Source organism: Marmota monax, unplaced genomic scaffold, assembly GCF_021218885.2.
Source record: "Marmota monax isolate L192 unplaced genomic scaffold, Marmota_monax_Labrador192_F-V1.1 WCK01_AAM20220418_F8-fsc00054, whole genome shotgun sequence".
In the NCBI taxonomy this organism is placed as follows: domain Eukaryota; kingdom Metazoa; phylum Chordata; class Mammalia; order Rodentia; family Sciuridae; genus Marmota; species Marmota monax.
In genome coordinates, this window is record NW_026692145.1 from 9088422 (window position 1) to 9105781 (window position 17360).

At 34.2% G+C, this 17360-nt stretch overlaps 1 protein-coding gene across 3 annotated transcripts in view; it reads left to right on the forward strand.

Moving 5' to 3' along the window:
• Tenm1 (teneurin transmembrane protein 1) overlaps positions 1-17360 on the forward strand; it is an 815224-nt gene that overhangs the window by 14338 nt on the left and 783526 nt on the right. For all 3 annotated transcript variants that reach the window (XM_058571492.1, XM_046468616.2, XM_046468598.2), the window contains exon 2: positions 4254-4320. The gene's annotated coding sequence lies outside the window, so the exon portion shown is untranslated. The remainder of the gene's footprint in view (positions 1-4253; positions 4321-17360) is intronic.

Below are 17360 nucleotides of genomic sequence, written 5' to 3' on the forward strand. Positions count from 1 at the left end.
ATTATATAACTTTCATTTTCATACAGAGTATATTTACAAGGCAGAAAAGAGGAAACAAAGAACAAAAAATAATTACTGTCACGTGAGAAGTGAGGATTTGGTGACAAATAACAAGAATATACCCATTTTCTTTGAGAAAATGTACTGGAGGTAAAGGAATACACCAATTCTGACTGTACCATTGTTCTCTGGCTGCTTTGCTTTGGAAGAGGTTCACAGATAGGGAAATAATTGAGATTCACCAATCCAATCTAGTCTTCATTCACTAGAGAACCAAAGAAGGCTGAGTTTATTCTGTCAGGTTTGGACAGCAGGTTCAAGGGAAATTAGGCATGTTAAGTCTTCTTCAGATTGCTGTGGAAAGCACTAGCATTTTGCCTCATGTAAAACAGAAGTGATTACTCACTATATTTCTTCATGTCATGTAGTAAAAACAATTAAGTGAAGTTAGACTATAGATTACTTAGCTATTCAGCCACAGTCACCTCTAATGGAAAAGAAGAAAAATAGCATTGACAACTTTTGGCAGGTCTCATCATTAGAAATGCCCATATTGCCAGAAAGAAAAGAAGCTGCAGCAAATAATATAAACCTAGAAGTTCTTTAGGCCCTGAGGAAGAAAGTGACAATACAGTGTTACAGCATTAATTGTTTAAGAGCACTGACCATTGTAATGGGGAAACTGCCTCCTTGTTAACACAGTTATTTTCTACAAGGTATTTGAGTAAATGTCCCATTAGAAAAACAGCATTAGGGGTTTCAATATGTAAAGCAATATGTAAAGATATACTCATTTGCAAAATAATGTGTGACCTATGTGCAGCCCAAGGTCCCCTAAAAATAGAGAGTGTTAATATAGAAGTTATAATTAGTATATAATTGAGTAGTTATTGAAAAACAAGTTAGAAATTTGTTTCCTAAACCAATAGAAATTATACTTTTAAAATCCATTTGAGAAAGAGAGCTATTCGTACACATATATACATATTTACATATGTATGCATATATATTCACACATATATATATTTTCATATCAACATCTTAAAAAAGACATTTAGACTTTCTTCTGCTCACCTGCAATTTATGCATTTCAACTCCATAGTCAACCTTGACCGATAGATCATTTTAAGAGATGGAGAACTTTCTTTCTTTTTGAAGGAAGTAGATTATTCTCTACATAGGACTAAAGCAACAGCAGTGGCACTGTTTAAATGGTGCTGGGCTAAATGATCTCTCATTTTTCTTTTTTCAGTCCTGAGGATCAAAGCCAGGGCCTCAGTGTATGCTAAGCAAGCACTGTACCACTGAACTACATCCCTAGCCCTGGGCCAGATACTCTCTTAAGGAGCTGTCTAGATTTAGATTTAATACTCTGCTTGCAGGATCTAGCAAAACCTAGTCAGTTCTGTGAGATACATTTCTAACATTTGTGGCTTCAGTTATTTTTGCCTCTGGAATGCATTATTTGGTTAAGTCCAATGATGGTGCTGTCAAAAATTTTTTCTTAAAGGGTAGTTTAGTCCACATGCTATATTAAGACTGTCGACAGTTCCTTTTTTGGAAAAATGAACTCTTGAGTGTAATAGAGAGATAAAAGTGAGAGAAGTGGTACATATTGTGAACTGGTAAGTGATGGCAAGTAACCTGGGTATCTGATATAGGTCAACTTGTGAACTGGCCTTTTCTAATCATAAATGGGGTGATACACTCCTAAAGGCTCCGAGTTGAAGTCAATTGAGAATCAAGCAGAGAACAGCTATATCTTTTTAAAGCATTTTTGCTTCTCAGACCTCTGTGTATCTCACCAAGGCAAAATGCTACATATAGGGCAGTTTATTTTTTAAAGCATTTTTTGCTAGCCTCCTTGCAGAATCAGCCTGATGGGTACGATGCCAATTTCTACAGACTTGCTCTGGTATATGCAGCACAAGAGCCAGAAATGTTTTTGTAGTCTGGATGTAAGTACTTTCTGAAATTTCTTGCCTTGAAAGATTCTAACTTAGCACAATTATGGAACCACATCAACACTTGAACAGAACTATGTCTTTTCTGAGCAACATTAACAGTGATGAAAAATGCACATCGGGCAATTAGATTGCAACTAATCAAGAGCACCACTTCAGTCTATTATGAATGATTTATATATAGTGCATTGGATCTGGAGATCATTAGTAATAATATGATACTCTATTATAATTATAAGGTCACCTTGGTGATCATTGTCAAAGGTGACAATAATGTTATTGACCTTCATTTTTGAAAAATTGCATTTAAATGTCTTATTCTGCCTCATTTTGCTGGTAGAAAAATTAAATTGTTCTTACTACTGCATTTTTCTTCATATGTAAAAATAATAGATTTGGGGATTACTTGATTGATAAATTGGGGCCACAAGGTTAATCATACAATATTGGAATGTTAAAGTTTAAAGTTGTCTTTTTCTTTTTTCTTTAGCTTTAATTCACTACACTGCATTTTGTAAATGGAGTTTTGAAAAATCCAAAACATGTAACTTTTTTTATATATGGGTAATATATGTTCATTTTAGAAAAGTTAGAAAATATGGATACACAGATAAAAGAGAATTATATACTTTACATATATAACATTTTTCTACACTGGACACACTTTATAATGTACTTTTCCATTTATCAGTATTTTGTGAACATCTTTATGTCAATAAAATGTTAAAATATATATATATATATATATATATATATATATATATATATATATATATATATACATATATATATACACACACACACATTTGTAAAGAGTAGAGAGAGACAGAATTGAAAACAAAAACAACCAAAAATGTAAGGAAAAAAATATAGTCTCTCCCTCCATTAACTCTTCCAAAGCATAATTTAGGAGCAGCAAATGAAAGCTATGGGTACAAATGATATGAAGTGACGATTAAGTTCCCTTAAGTGTTCCCATGTCATATTTAAGGGTTGGTTAGTTAGTAATCATGTGGCTGTTCCTTGATCTGTTTAATCAACTTTCATTTATTGGATATTTAGATAATTTCCAATGTTATTATTAAAAATCATGAAAAATTCTTACACACATTTGTTTACATCTCTGATGATTCCCTTATAAATGTATGGATACAAAATAACTGGATCAAAGGAAGTGCATATTTTAAAGGTTTGGTCCCTATTGACAAGTTGCCCTCCATAATACTGTACCAAATTTACATTATTGGTGAAAGATTTTTTAAAGTTTGTATGTTAAAATTCCCTGTGACTTCATATAGACACTATAGAAACTACAGGAAGAAGTGTATCTCTTAAGTGGAGTAGATTAGTGGGAATCATTATATAACAGCACAACTCCTGCTTCAGTATGACACATGGAAGACATATTTTACAGTCATTTTTAAACTGTCAAATAAGAGATGTCATGTGGTCCTTTGTAAAAAGGAATGAATCGAAAGTGATAAGATATGAATTTTAATCCTGGCTCTGCCAACCAACCATATATGTGACTTTGTGCAAGTTATTTAACATTTCTGGGTCTCAGTTTCTTAATTGTATAACAGAGTTGTTTTGAGAAATAAATGAAATGTATACGATTGTTTTCTGTAAACTATAAAGGACTATATATTTTAAAAATTTTGTAGTTGTTGAGGGACAGTATGCCTTTATTTTATTTGTTTATTTTTATGAGGGCTAAGGATAGAACCCAGTGCCTCAGGCTAAGCAAGGGTTTTGCCACTGAGCTACAGCCCCAGCCTAAAGGACAATATTAATGTAAGAAATTACAATTGGTATGCACTTTACATTGCTATAAACATCTTGAAATCATGGACATTTCATCTCAAAATGAGTAGTATGTTGAATGAATATTGGATAGTGTTTTGTTGGGAGAATGTGGAGCAGGCAAGAGTTCCACACTCTTCAAGGTATACTGTGCTACAAATAAGGAAATCTTTGAGAATGTGGATGTGGTTCAGTGGTAGGTGCTTGCCTAGCATGCCTGAAGCCCTGGGTTTCATTCACCTGCAGAAAAACGGAAATTCTTTAATAGCAGCATAGTTAATATAATTGTTTGTAGTTACAAGCAGAACTTTTTAAAAAGCTGACTTTTCATCCCTTATGAATCACAAAATGGAATTTTTGTATAGTCAATACACTCATCTCACATGCCCATGCTACATGTATTTCCTCTCCTCCCTTAATATAAGGTTTACTCTGGACTTGTTTGTACATATGTTTGAAGGATAATTTGGCTTAATTTGTTTACAGGAACTACAAGGGTGACCGTTATTCAGCTGTCTCCTTTTTGATTACCTTAACTTCTGGATCTATCAAGGTATGTGCATTCTGCACTGAACTTTACTTTGGAAATTAAACATATAGCTATATAATGTGAAAAGAATAGATAATTTCACTGGTATTATCTTATATTTATTGAGTTTTATGTAAATGAAATGCATTGTTTTAAACTTCTTGCCATCTATTTGTACATGTCATAGATAAGATTGTGCCTATACCCCATAATTATCTTTGCAAAACCAAATATGCAGGCTGTCCTATATGTTTGAATAATTATGTGCCTTTTTCATGTACAGATATTAAAACCAGGACACTCCTTGACTAATGGAACCATCTTCAGAGTGTGTAGGAATAACAATGGCTAGTGAGAATGTTTGCAAAACTATTTAGTAGTTTTCATTGAGTACAAATAAATATGACATTTCTCCATATCAATGGAACAAATGTTTCTACTCAGAAAATTTACCAAGGAAATATCTGTCTTTGATTTTTTAGGAAAGTCACAGTAAAATATTGATATTGACACAGATTTTGCATTAATTTATTTATCCTTTTGTTCTTTCACCTATTCATTTATATGCCCAATAAATATTTATTAAGCAACTATCAGGAAAAAGGTGCTGTGCCTTATCTCTTGGTAAATGTGCCAATGAAGATAGAATTCAACTGGAATATTGGAAATGTGTTTTCTTCTATAGTCAGACTTCTCTCAGATGTAAGATGTAAGAAAACATGGCAAGATGGGGAATCTCTCTCTTTGGTTTTAATTCTTATTAAGAATATTTGTCAATATTTAATTGGTAGTAAAGAGGGAATTTTTTCACTATTTGGTTCCTACATTTGGCAGTACTATGCATCATTGATCAAATATGAATTCACATTCTAAGTTATAATAAAGTCAAAGGATGATCTGAATTTGTGGAAAGTTGGTTGTTTGGCATCACTTGATACTTTCTTTAAGTGCAAAATATGGAAGTAGATTTAAAAATAAAAATTCTTAGACTTTACATTGCCTGTTGAAAAATATTCTAAAAATATCTCATTGAGTGGGGCTGGGGCTGTGGCTTAGGAGTAGAGCACTTGCCTAGCACATGTGAGGCCCTGGGTTCGATCCTCAGCACCACATAAAAATAAATTAATAAAATAAAGGTATTGTGTCCAACTACAACTAAGAAATAAATATTAATTTAAAAAATAAATATTTTAAAAATCTCATTAAGGATTTCATTAATTGAGTTCCAATTCAAATTAGTCTGTAATGGGAATTTAAAATATGTGTCTCACTTTTAACTTTACTATACATAGTTTTATTTGTCATTCTTCCAGAGGTTCGGTTTTTAAGAGGATAATAATTCATATCACTTCAAAACAAAAAATAAGATCATAGAAATTTATGGAGGAAGGAAGCCAAGATTTTCAGATATTGAGTCTTTTGTGAAAATAGTTTTCTTAATTTTGGAATTATGAGTTTTTCTGTTGCTTGATACTAACTGCAGGATATTTTTCAAACTAAGAAAGTTTAAATGTGTGACAGATCTTAACAAATGTGAATAAATAGAACAGAATGGAGGGGAAAATTCCTGACAGGCCCCAAGAATGCACACTTATAAAAAATAAATAATACTGAATATTTAAAAGGTTCAGACAGCAGCTAGTTTTCCTTCTTTAGAGACAACATGGCATAGTAGAAAAATTCTTGCCTGTCAATCAGAAAGCCTGGGCTCTACTCTCAGCCTTATATTTGTAATATGTTACTCCCTTGGCACACTTCTCCTCTCTGAGCCTTAGTTTTCTCCTATATACACTAAAATCTTTGGGTTGGGTAGTTCTAATTTTCTTCCTGCTCAAATATTCTATAGTTTTTAGAAAATTAAGGATTTTTCTCAGGAATCAAGATGGGAGATTAAATTGGAACATACGCACTAGTTCTTTTAAAGATTGCAGCTTATTTCAGTGGTTTTCTGAGTTGGTAAAAGGACATTTATTTTTCTTTGACTTAAAGCAATTGTGTATCCTAACACCACTACCACCCACTCTTCCACCCCCTCATATGCCAGTACTGGTATTATACTAAATAGATTGAAGTCTAAGTTTAGCTAGTCATTTCAAGTTTTCTTCCTTGATAAAAATGCTTAACTGGGAGATACTTCCATGCTGCTCCACTTACAGTCTCTTAAAGTTCAGCAAACTCTTTCTACCCTCTTGCAAGGTCAAGCATTTCTCTGTGCCTTGGAACTAGCCAAGTGCATAACCTGATGACTTCAGACTCCAGTGCTTTCAATCTGGCACCCTTCATGAGCATTGAATTTGCATTAAAGCATTTAAAATATATTCTCCTTCATCTACATATCACAGCAATAACAACCTGGGCACAGGACAGTGTCTGGGAGCAAATAACCACTTGGAGTTAATGATCTGAGGGGCAGATGAAGGACCATTGACTCTTCCTAGTCAGTCCTTCATCCCTATAAAATGCCTATTCTTGAGGTGCCAAGCTTTCAATAATTTTTTTTCTGTCTCACATCAGATTAAGTAGTGGCCATAAATAATAGCATTTAATACATAATAATGAGATGTGGCAATGCAATAAAATATCAACAATTCTAGCACTATATAAAGATGGCTATTCTGATCAAACCAAAAGAGGGAGTGGTAAATGAAGTTCATGAATCATAGTATTTTGGAAGTGACTCTCACCTTACTGATTTAATAGGAAATATAAGTAAGAATTCATGTGGTTTGAGGGAGCAGTTCCTTTTCTTTTGTTTCATATTCCACTGATGGATGATCCAATTTGGAAATAATAAAAAATGCCTCTGACATCTATTTTAAGTGGATTTTTGATATAGTGTATGTTGGGATTCCCCCCCTTTAAAGCCTTAGGTTAATTTTATGAAATCTCCACAGTTCTGAACTAAGTTACAAATATGGCTTGACAAATGTTCTTTTACAGATGAAGCAGTGTTTGTGCATTTATTACTATGACAGACATTGTCTCTACAAGGTGGCAGGCATTGTACTAGATGTAGGGGAATAAAATCCATTAGGGTACATGGTCCTCACTCCAAAGTTCATGGTAGAAAGTTGAGGATTGACCTATACACAGAGAAATAAAATAATCAATCTTGTAGGTGTGCAGCCATATGAATTCATTTGCTCATGGCATTTATTTTTCTAATGAGAAATATTTAGGGCTGGGGACATAGCTCAGTGCTGGAGTGTTTGCCTAGCATGCATGAGGCCCTAGGATCCATCTCCAGTAGCACAGTTGGGAAAAAAGGTAAATGAGAAAGATTCATCTATCAAAACCTACTTGGTAGGGCAATGTTATATATAATCTAAAATAGCCCCCCACTCAAAAAATTTATAGGTATTGTTGGTTATGGTAGGCAGAGTACTTGTGAATATGTTGTATTACATGGAAAAGATTAATTAATGAGGTATATGGAATTAAAGTTACTAATCAGCTGGCCTCAAGATAGGAAGATTATTCTGGTTATCTAGGTGGGACCTATGTAATCACAAGGGTCTTAAAGTAGAAGGAGGAAACAGAAAAGAGAGAAGCAGAGAGATGGCAACATGAGAAGAACTCGAACTGACATTTTTGCCTTTGAAGATGAAGGAAGAGGACAAGGAGTATGGGTAGCTTTTAGAAGTTTGAAAAGGCAAGAGCACAGATTTCCCCTGGAGCCTCTGGGAAAGAATTCTACCTTGCTGACATCCTGATTTTGGCTTATCAAGACCCATGTCAGATTTCTGACCTCCAGAACTCTAAGATAAATCTGTGTTGCTTTATGCCATCAAATTTGTGGTAATTTACTATAGCAGCAATAGAAAATTAGTACACTGAAGTTTATCCAGTACAGAAAATTTGAGAAGTGTCTAGTTTTCAGCCAGGCATGATAGCTGAAAGGTATGGTTCAAATCATGAGATATCTGTCCAGTGACCATTTTTTTCTGGATATATGTAACAGGTCCTTCCATATGAATTACAGCCATTTGTGAGGTCCCTGAAAAACTTTAAAACTTCTCTCACTCCTGTTCCCAGTTTCAGAGAGTACTTAGGCTTCTTTTCCTCTCCTGTGGGCCACTTGTGCTCCTTCCTCCCTTCTCCCTTGCCCTGCATCTCTTTTGTTTCATGTCTCGGATATAGATGAGAAGTAAAACTTTTCCTTCCTTCTTTCATGGGGTGTCTGAAGTAGTGAAAAAGATACAGGTAGTACTATTACAACAGATCATCCTGACTTATGTTTTATGACAAGCAAAATACTGAGAATTACATATAGTGTGAAACAGAAGTCTCAAGCTACTGGCCTTCTGCTCAGGACTAGTCTAAAGAAATGTTTTGTTTATAACTCAGGATTGTTCCTACCCTCCTTTCTTCCTCTTCTCTCCTCCCTTGTCCTTTGTGATTCCATAGAACCTGCCACTCCTTATTTTCTTATTCCATGTTTACATGACTGACGTGTTACCAGCTTGATCTTTGGGCTATAGAAGTTAAGTGCATATGCTTTGGGGGTTAAGTACATGAGAAGATCTAGTGCTGCTGCATATTGGCTGTACAACTTGGGCAAGTAGATTAAGTAAAATAGTTAAACTTCAGTCTCTCCAGCTCTAAAATGGAGATAAAATTTTTACCTGTTACATCATTGTGTTGTAAGATTTAAAGTGGCATATACATGACCCATAAGGAACTTTGCACAATGCCCGCCATAGAATATAGTATATTCTCATTGAATACTATATATTACTCCCATTACTATTATTGCTATAGTAATGGCACAAAGGAGTCTATCAATGTTATCTAGTCGGGGAATGAGAAGCACGTATCAGAAAGGCTTCATGGAAGAGGTAATGCTGGTAATATTAGAGCCAGTGTGGACTCTAGGGAAGTAGAAAATGATAGTTTGGTATTATCTGATGAACAAATGATAGAGATAGGAAGATCTTCTAAGGAAAAGAAGGTATGGCACAAATATCAAATAGCCTGGTGTCTCAGAGGAATTGCATATCGTTTTATACAGATTGGCATGAGTGGAAGGTAGGCATGAGAAGCGAGAGGTATGCTGAGGATCATGTAGAAGGACTTGTATGGTTTGTGTCCTACTAAACAGCATCTTTTTTTTTCTGTTGGCTAGTGTTTTTTTTTTTTTTTTACTTGTTCTTTTTAGGTCTACATCACAGTACAGTGTATTTTGACATATACATACATGCAGTATAGTTTATTCTAATTAGCATCCCATTCTTATGGTTGTACATGATGTGGAATTACACTGATCATGTTTTTGTATATGAACATAGGAAAGTTCTGTCTGATTCATTCTACTGTCTTTCCTATACTCAACCCCTCCCTTCCCTTCATTCCCCTTTGTAGAATCCACTGAACTTCTATTGTTCCCTCTCCCATGGCCAGTGGTTTTTAAAATGTCACTTGTGAAATTCCAAGTTTGGTATATTGCCCATTAAGTCTCTGTCTTGCCAAAGGGCAACCACAGAAACAAGTCCTTCTAGGAACACAGTCTAAAAGCCCCTGCTATAGGCAAAGAGGAACAAGGGAAGGATTTTTTTTTTAACTGGGGATTGAACTCAGGGATACTTGACCACTGAGCCACATCCCCAGCCCTATTTTATATTTTATTTAGAGACAGGGTCTCACTGAGTTGCTTAGCGCCTCATTGTTGCTAAGGCTGGCTTTGAACTCTTGATCCTCCTGTATCAGCCTCTGAAGCTGCTGGGATTACAGGCGTGTATGTGCCACTGCACCTGGCTAGGATTTTAATAATCACTTTTGTGACAAAGAGAGTTCACCCTGGTTGTAGTGTGGAAAATGGATTGGAAGAGTCAAGACCAGAAACCAATCACAAGACTATTGCTATGGGCCACATGGAAGATAAGACTCAGAAGGCAATTAGCAATGTGGATGATGATAAAATTATAGATTTGATTAGTGGTTCTCAAACTTGAGTGTTGTATAAGAATTACTTGCAGGGCTTATTGAGACATAAATTGCTATATTGTACATCTGACTTTCTGCTTCAGTTGATCTGGGGTGGGACCCAAGAATTCACATTTCTAACAGATTCCCAGGAGATGCTGACACCACTGGTTCTGGGACTATAGTTTGAGGACCAGATGATTTTAGATATACTAACTATGTAGAGTGACAGACATGGATCAATCATTAGATATGGGGATCAAGGGAAGTGTTTTTTGCTTTGGAAAACTAGATAGATGGTGATACAATTCAGCATTACTAAGAGTAAATTTAGACTGAGTTGAACTAAAATGTCCATCACCCTAGCAAAGGCAGGGCAGCTAAAAAATCTTTAAACAACATGACTACAGTAACTCTGCATCGTGTACAACCACAAGAATAAAATCCTAATTAGAATATGTTAGACTTCATGTATGTATAATGTGCCAAGATACATTCTACTGTAATGTATATCTAAAAAGATCAATTAAAAAGAAAAAAGATAAAGAAAGATTCATGATCAGATCTTGGGCTGCCTTATGGACAACTTGACCCTGTACTTCTGTACTAGCTTCTCCTATTTCCACCCCACCCTTATTTATCTGTCTTGGTGCCTTTCACATTCAGGAAGTAAAATTATAGGTCTGGGGTAAGGGAGGCTAATGGTTCCATTTTATGCCTGTTAAGTTTGGGGAAACTATGGAACATTTAAATGAGATAATGTGAAAAGATAATTAGGCTTTAGAGTTTGTTTTTAATTTAACAAAAGTTTATATCCTTGTTTCAGTTTGGTCCTTGACTCCTCTTTATGCAAAAATAAATATAGTCAAGATATATGTCCAAATGTGGTTTGATTGAGATTTAATATAGTAACTTTCTGTATGCTTGCAGTCAATCCTATAAAGATTTCTGAGTGTTAAATTTGCTTATAGCTTACAATAATCATTTTTGTAGTATAGATCAATGAATCCAAAACATGTTCATTTTTAAATTCGCCTTGACCTAACCTTCTCTATATTACTGGTTTACCAAAAAGAAAAACCAAAGTATGGAAGAATACCCATTGCTGTTAAGTAAGGGAGAGTAAAGGAGTACTATATAGATTGTACTTTTTTCATTTTTCCTAGTTTCATTTTATTTCTGTTCTCTCTTTCCCCTCCCTCCTTCCCTCCCTCCTTTCCTTCTTTCCTTCCTTCCTTCTTTTCTTCCTTCCTTTCTGGCTTATTTCAATAGTGGTCATATTTTTCACCAAAGTTATAAGCTACACTTTAAGGTTTGGTGTAGACAGAGAAAATATCTTACAAAAAGATAAAATACTTATATCCAGTGGTGAGATGAGGAATAAAACAGGGGCTATTAGAATTTAGCAAAAAGGATTAGATAGGCTTAAATTTATTTTTAAGAAGCAGTTTTAATGGTAAGTTGATCTTTTCTGGCTCACAGTATATCCTTACAGATGTGTACACACATATGTATGTGTGTGTGTGTGTGTGTATATATATATATATATATATATATATATATATATATATATATATATGCATATATATGTATACACATATGTACACATTTATGTTGATATATGTATGCGTATGTGAGTATGTGTGTGTGTGTGTGTGTGTATATATATATACTGATATATTAAATTTCTCAACTCACTTGTCACAGTTCCATGAAGCTGTAGAGTCATCTTAATGTGGAGAGCAGAAATATGGTAAGCTGGTCAATTACAACCATTCACTGCCAAAAACTTCCGTGAAAAGATATACTTAACAGTGCCATTCATTTTCCTTCGGAGTCTGCTCATCTTAGAGACTGATTACATACTTGTAATTTGGGGATAGGACAGCCATTCATATGCTTCCATCTGCAAGGCTCATAATGAAACCATCTTGTATATTCAATTCAGTTTCTTATAACATTTAGCTCTGATCTTTCAAGGAAAATAGAAGCATTGCTCAGTTGGTACTTATTCCTCTAGCCCAAACACACACATATACTCACACACACAGAAAGAATAACAACCACTAAACTGAAAAGAAAGTGTAGGCAGTTTGCTAAATACATACAGATAAGCTATGATCTGAAATGTATCCATATTTACCAACAAGTCCAATACTGGATACTTAGGAAATGGGATTGGAGTTAATAGAAATGGCTTTTATGGATTTTGGAAAATCTGTCTAAGGAGAAGTTCTTCCTTAGGGGTATTATTTTGATCCCATGATATTCCTAACCTGACATCTGAATGCAGCAATGTGTCTTTTGGGTGAGGCAAAGCCTGGCTTTTTAGACACCCATCTCACCGTAATAAATTTGAAATCACTATTTCTTCAGCCTTACAATATTTCCAAAGCATATTGAGAATCAGTATGTATTCTTTTTTTAAAACAAAAGTGCAAAGAAGAATTAAAAAATGGCAAAAATTCTTAAATAAGTATAAAGAGGAAATGTAATCCCTTGCCATGTGCTACACAATCTGAAGTAGGGAGGGCCTTTTCTATAGAACGGATGTTGAATTGGTGACCTTCAAATATTATTCTATTTTCACTGGATACCTGACAAATGTCAGATGAAACTATTCAACTTATATGACTTTAAATGGCTGTTTTCTGAAAACACATCAGTTACTTATTTTGTCCCAGACTCATCTGTACTGCATATGGACTTCAAAGCACTTTAAGTGATATGGCTTAGTGTCATTGTGAGTAATAGATGGCCACTTTTGTTTGGAATATGTTCACCTTGTTAAATGGATTGGGAATAATACATGGTGTATGAGGTAAACCTTCAGTTATAAGTTCATATAAATAATATGAGCTTTCAATTACCTTAATTTTCTTTAATTTTATACCCTGATTTGTTCAAAAGCACCTTGATTGATGTTTTAATATTTTCATACAGTCTATGAGCACAAAATTAAAGATGTACTTATGCCATACCCTGATCCAAGTTACATCCCTGATATAGCCTGTGAGTACCATCTATTAGCACTAATTTGCACCAAGATTATAGTTTTAATCATAAAAGAGAACATGAAGTTATTATTCATTTTATTGCTGACAGTAGTTTGAGGAGGTGGAGGAAGGAGCTCAAAGAAGACTCTTTGGTAATTCTAAGAAAGGCTGATTTTCAGTTAAGTACATTTTTGTAAATCATTTTGTCATTTGGTAAACACACAATGATCATTCCTTCAGACAGATGAAATATTCATTAGAAAGAGAAGTGAGGAAATCACAGTACTATTAAAGAACAGCAAGGGAGTGGGAGGCCTGTCAAGAATATTCTGACCCCAGGAAAAAGAAATCAGAATTGCCATAGAAAGGGAACATAGAATGCAAACTTTATAAAAGGTTATTTCCATAAAGTCTGAGAAAATCTTGGCCTCCATTAATATTTTTGTCCCCAAGAGCCTAAACTGTAAGTATGGTATCTGCTTTGTCTGCAGAATAAAAAAGGAGATCCTCACTTAATCATTATCCTGGGAGCTGAACATCCTGCTACATTTGAATAAAAATGCCTGCTTCATTACTGATGGGAACACAGAGTTTGGTGTACCAAATGATTTACAGTAGAACTTACTAACAGGGCTATCTCATAAATGAATGGTCTGTTTAAAGAATAATACTAGTTGTTAATGTGTATAGTATCGAATGAAGTACATAATGTTCACAAATTCTAAGAAATCTACCAAATGAGTACTGGCTATTAAAAAATTAGTCCTATTATTTATATTTTTAGTTAAAATGGAAAGTGATGACATAGAAAATAGAATTCTGATGTGTTGACAATTCCATCAGTTTTTCCCTCTAGTTAATATCTCTTAAAATAATGTAAAACAGGGAACTATGGAATAACTGAGCTGTCGAGGACCTTGAGAAATCATTCACTCTAGGCTTCTTCTTTTAAGTACATGGGTATCTACCCAAAGGGTAAGTGAGCAATGTTGGTAGAATTATGAATACATAATTATTTATCAAATTTTTCAGCAATTAATTTCATGTCCAGCACATGATAAGTACTTTACAGGTACCTAATGGAGCACATTTGTCATATTACTACTTTTTCCTCCTTCTATTCCTTCTTTTTTTCCCCTATTTTTTTTTTTGCTACACATCATTTCCTGTTTTCTTTTCCCATTATTTGATCCTTAGTATTGTTCCAGGTTTGTTGAGGCTCTCCAGTATAATGTGGTTACTAAAATATAGTCTATGCCTCTTTTTTCCTCACTACCTTTGGGACTGTCATGGAATTTATGTAAAAATTTCTTATAGAAATCAAAATTATTTTATCACTTATCCTTTATCTCTGTGACTTCTCATTTTATCATAGAAAGAAATAAAATTGCCCTGGAATAATTTGGTATACCTATGACATTCATTGATGGCTGCTCCCAGTGTCTTAATAAGATTTGCTCAAATGGTAATATCTTTGGATGTGACTAAAATTGTAAAGAGGACTGTATATAGAATATTCTTAAGTAATAATTTATCATTTTAAATGTCCAGTTTGCCAAACCACATGCAAATATTCTCTTGTGTCTAATTCCTTAAAAGATATCATGTTTTCTTAATTTTTGTTTTTCTCTTCTCATACTTGAGTTTGTGTTTTTTATGTAATAAACTTAGTAGATATTTAGAAATGAGTGCTAACTTTACTCTTTCTACTTTTCAAAATCTTGAGGACATAGATAAACCTATGTGACTGACATATTTTAGAAATAGAAAATTCAATTTCCAACCCACTTTTTCCCCTTATATAGTCTTCTTTATGTGTTGTTCATTGACAAGTTGTGTGTGTGATCTTGCAAGCCACAAACAATTACTATGTGCCAAGTACTGTGCACCTCATTTTACAAGATTTTATCTCTTTGAATTCCTACAATAACTTTATGATATTTGTACAGTTTTCATCTTCAATTTTCATGTTTAGAAGACTGAGGCTAAGAGAGGTTAAGTAATTTGGCTAAGGTTACGGAGTAACTAAGTGATATGGCCAGTATTCAGAGTGTTTTTAGCTACTATTCCCTATGTCTCCATTTGTTACTAAATCCATGAACAGGAGAATTCTGTTTTCTATAAGTATTGATTCATTGTTTTTTGTTGGTTTGTTTACTTGGTTGCTCAAATTGAGGTATTCCTAAGGGCATCCCTAAGATAAAACATCTTAATCTTAAAGTAGACTTCAGATACTGCAGGCAAATATCAGACCCATCCACAGATACTGCTCTTATTGTGGATACCTCAACTAAAGGAGCTAATGTGACCCCAGTAAAATTATGAGTCTAGTAAGTATATTTTGAAGTAGCACAAGCTGCCATAAAGTGAACTGAGTAACATCATTTTCTGCTTTGCCATTATCCTTTGCTACTCATAATACCATTCTAAGAAGAACTGTTTGTCTTTTCTGTGTCAGTGTTGGTCATTTCTCATAAAGTTTCCGCGAGTGAAGAACATAGGCATTTCTTCATGGATTGTTTTCTGTTTCTTATGCTCAAATTATGGATATAATCAAGATCCATCGTTACCTTTATGACTCTAATTGCTATTTTGTGTATAAATGACATTTCATAATAATTATTCATGGAATGGCACCATATTTCCAACCTCCCATACACATGTGCACTTGGATATTCTGATCTTTGAAATTTATTGTTTCTACAGGTAAGCATGATGTATTTCCAAGGTTGGATCTCCTGTTCACCTTCTTAGTTTCTGTAGGGATACCATCATTCTCCTAGCTACCTAGGCTTATAACCTTAAGGTTTTGTTTGCTTCCTTTCTTGTACATTGCATTCCATATATAATAAGTCATTATGGCCCATCAGTGTTTCATGATGTCTTTCATTTCTTCTTTTATTTTTGTACCACTACCATGAGTTTACATATAGTTTTGACAGTTTAACAGCTTGCTTATTAATCCCATGCTAAAGCATACCATATTGCCTTATTCATAGTAGGGATTCAGTCTATTTTGGTTTTTTGATTGATGGAAGTACAGGTTACTGCCTGCTTCCAGCAACAATGAGCTATTCACTTTTGGAACTAGACTTTTTGGAGTCCATCTTTTCCTGCATGTGTGCTTTATCTCTTTGGTAGTGTGGTGTATATATTTCATCATGATCAGTATTATATACCTGTCATTCATGAACTAAGTTGATCCTGAATTAATGAGTTCCAATGCTTTAGAAGAATATTTTATCCAGGGAGGGTGAGATAATAAGTTCATGACAATGGGGATGATATAGGCTCTCTCATTGATGAATACCTAGTATGTTGTACCGTACCTCACACTTCTAGGTATTTAACAAATGTATACTGAATGTATGAATGAATAAATGCCAGTTATAGAACTGTGCTATCTCAAAAAGGGAAAATGAAAATCTCATGAATTTCCTTATTTGCTCTAATATATTCTGTTGAGGAGTTTGTACCTAACATGTTGAGATTTTTTTTCACGTAGTCATATATCTAAGGCAATAATTAAATAAAATTTATGTTCATGCTAAATTATACTTCTTGTGGGACAACATGGCATGATTGTGCTTGGGTACCACAAATTATATTGATGGGGTAAAATGTGTTTTTATGTCTGTAAAATGTGGAATATTATTGAATTACTTTAAGTGTCGTGTTTGAGATGAGCTTGGGCTGGTTTCTTTGGGTTTGACACATTTCAGTCTGTCATCCTATCCTTAGAGATGTTGAAAATTAAATGGGGATACTTAAATAATTTAATTTATAAGCTTGCTTACAGCTATGTGGTTTATCAAGCCAGATGTCGGTACCCTCCATTTCTTGCAGCTCAGATGATGCCAGAACATAAATTAAAATTGGTGTCTCATATCAAGGATCAGCATGTAAAAAAGAAAGAAATCTTTTAGATAGCCATTATCAGTGTAGTCTCTGCTGGGGAATCCAGTTTTTAAACCATTGGTTAATTTTGGGGAAAATGAGTCTATTTCATTCATAAAATAAGCTCAATTATATTTCAGGGGAAATCCTGTTCTCTGTATACATGATGACGTAACTCACATCTCCATAACACAAAGTCTATAATAGATATGTTATTCTAGTTTCACGCCTCCTTCTCCTCAGAAGACA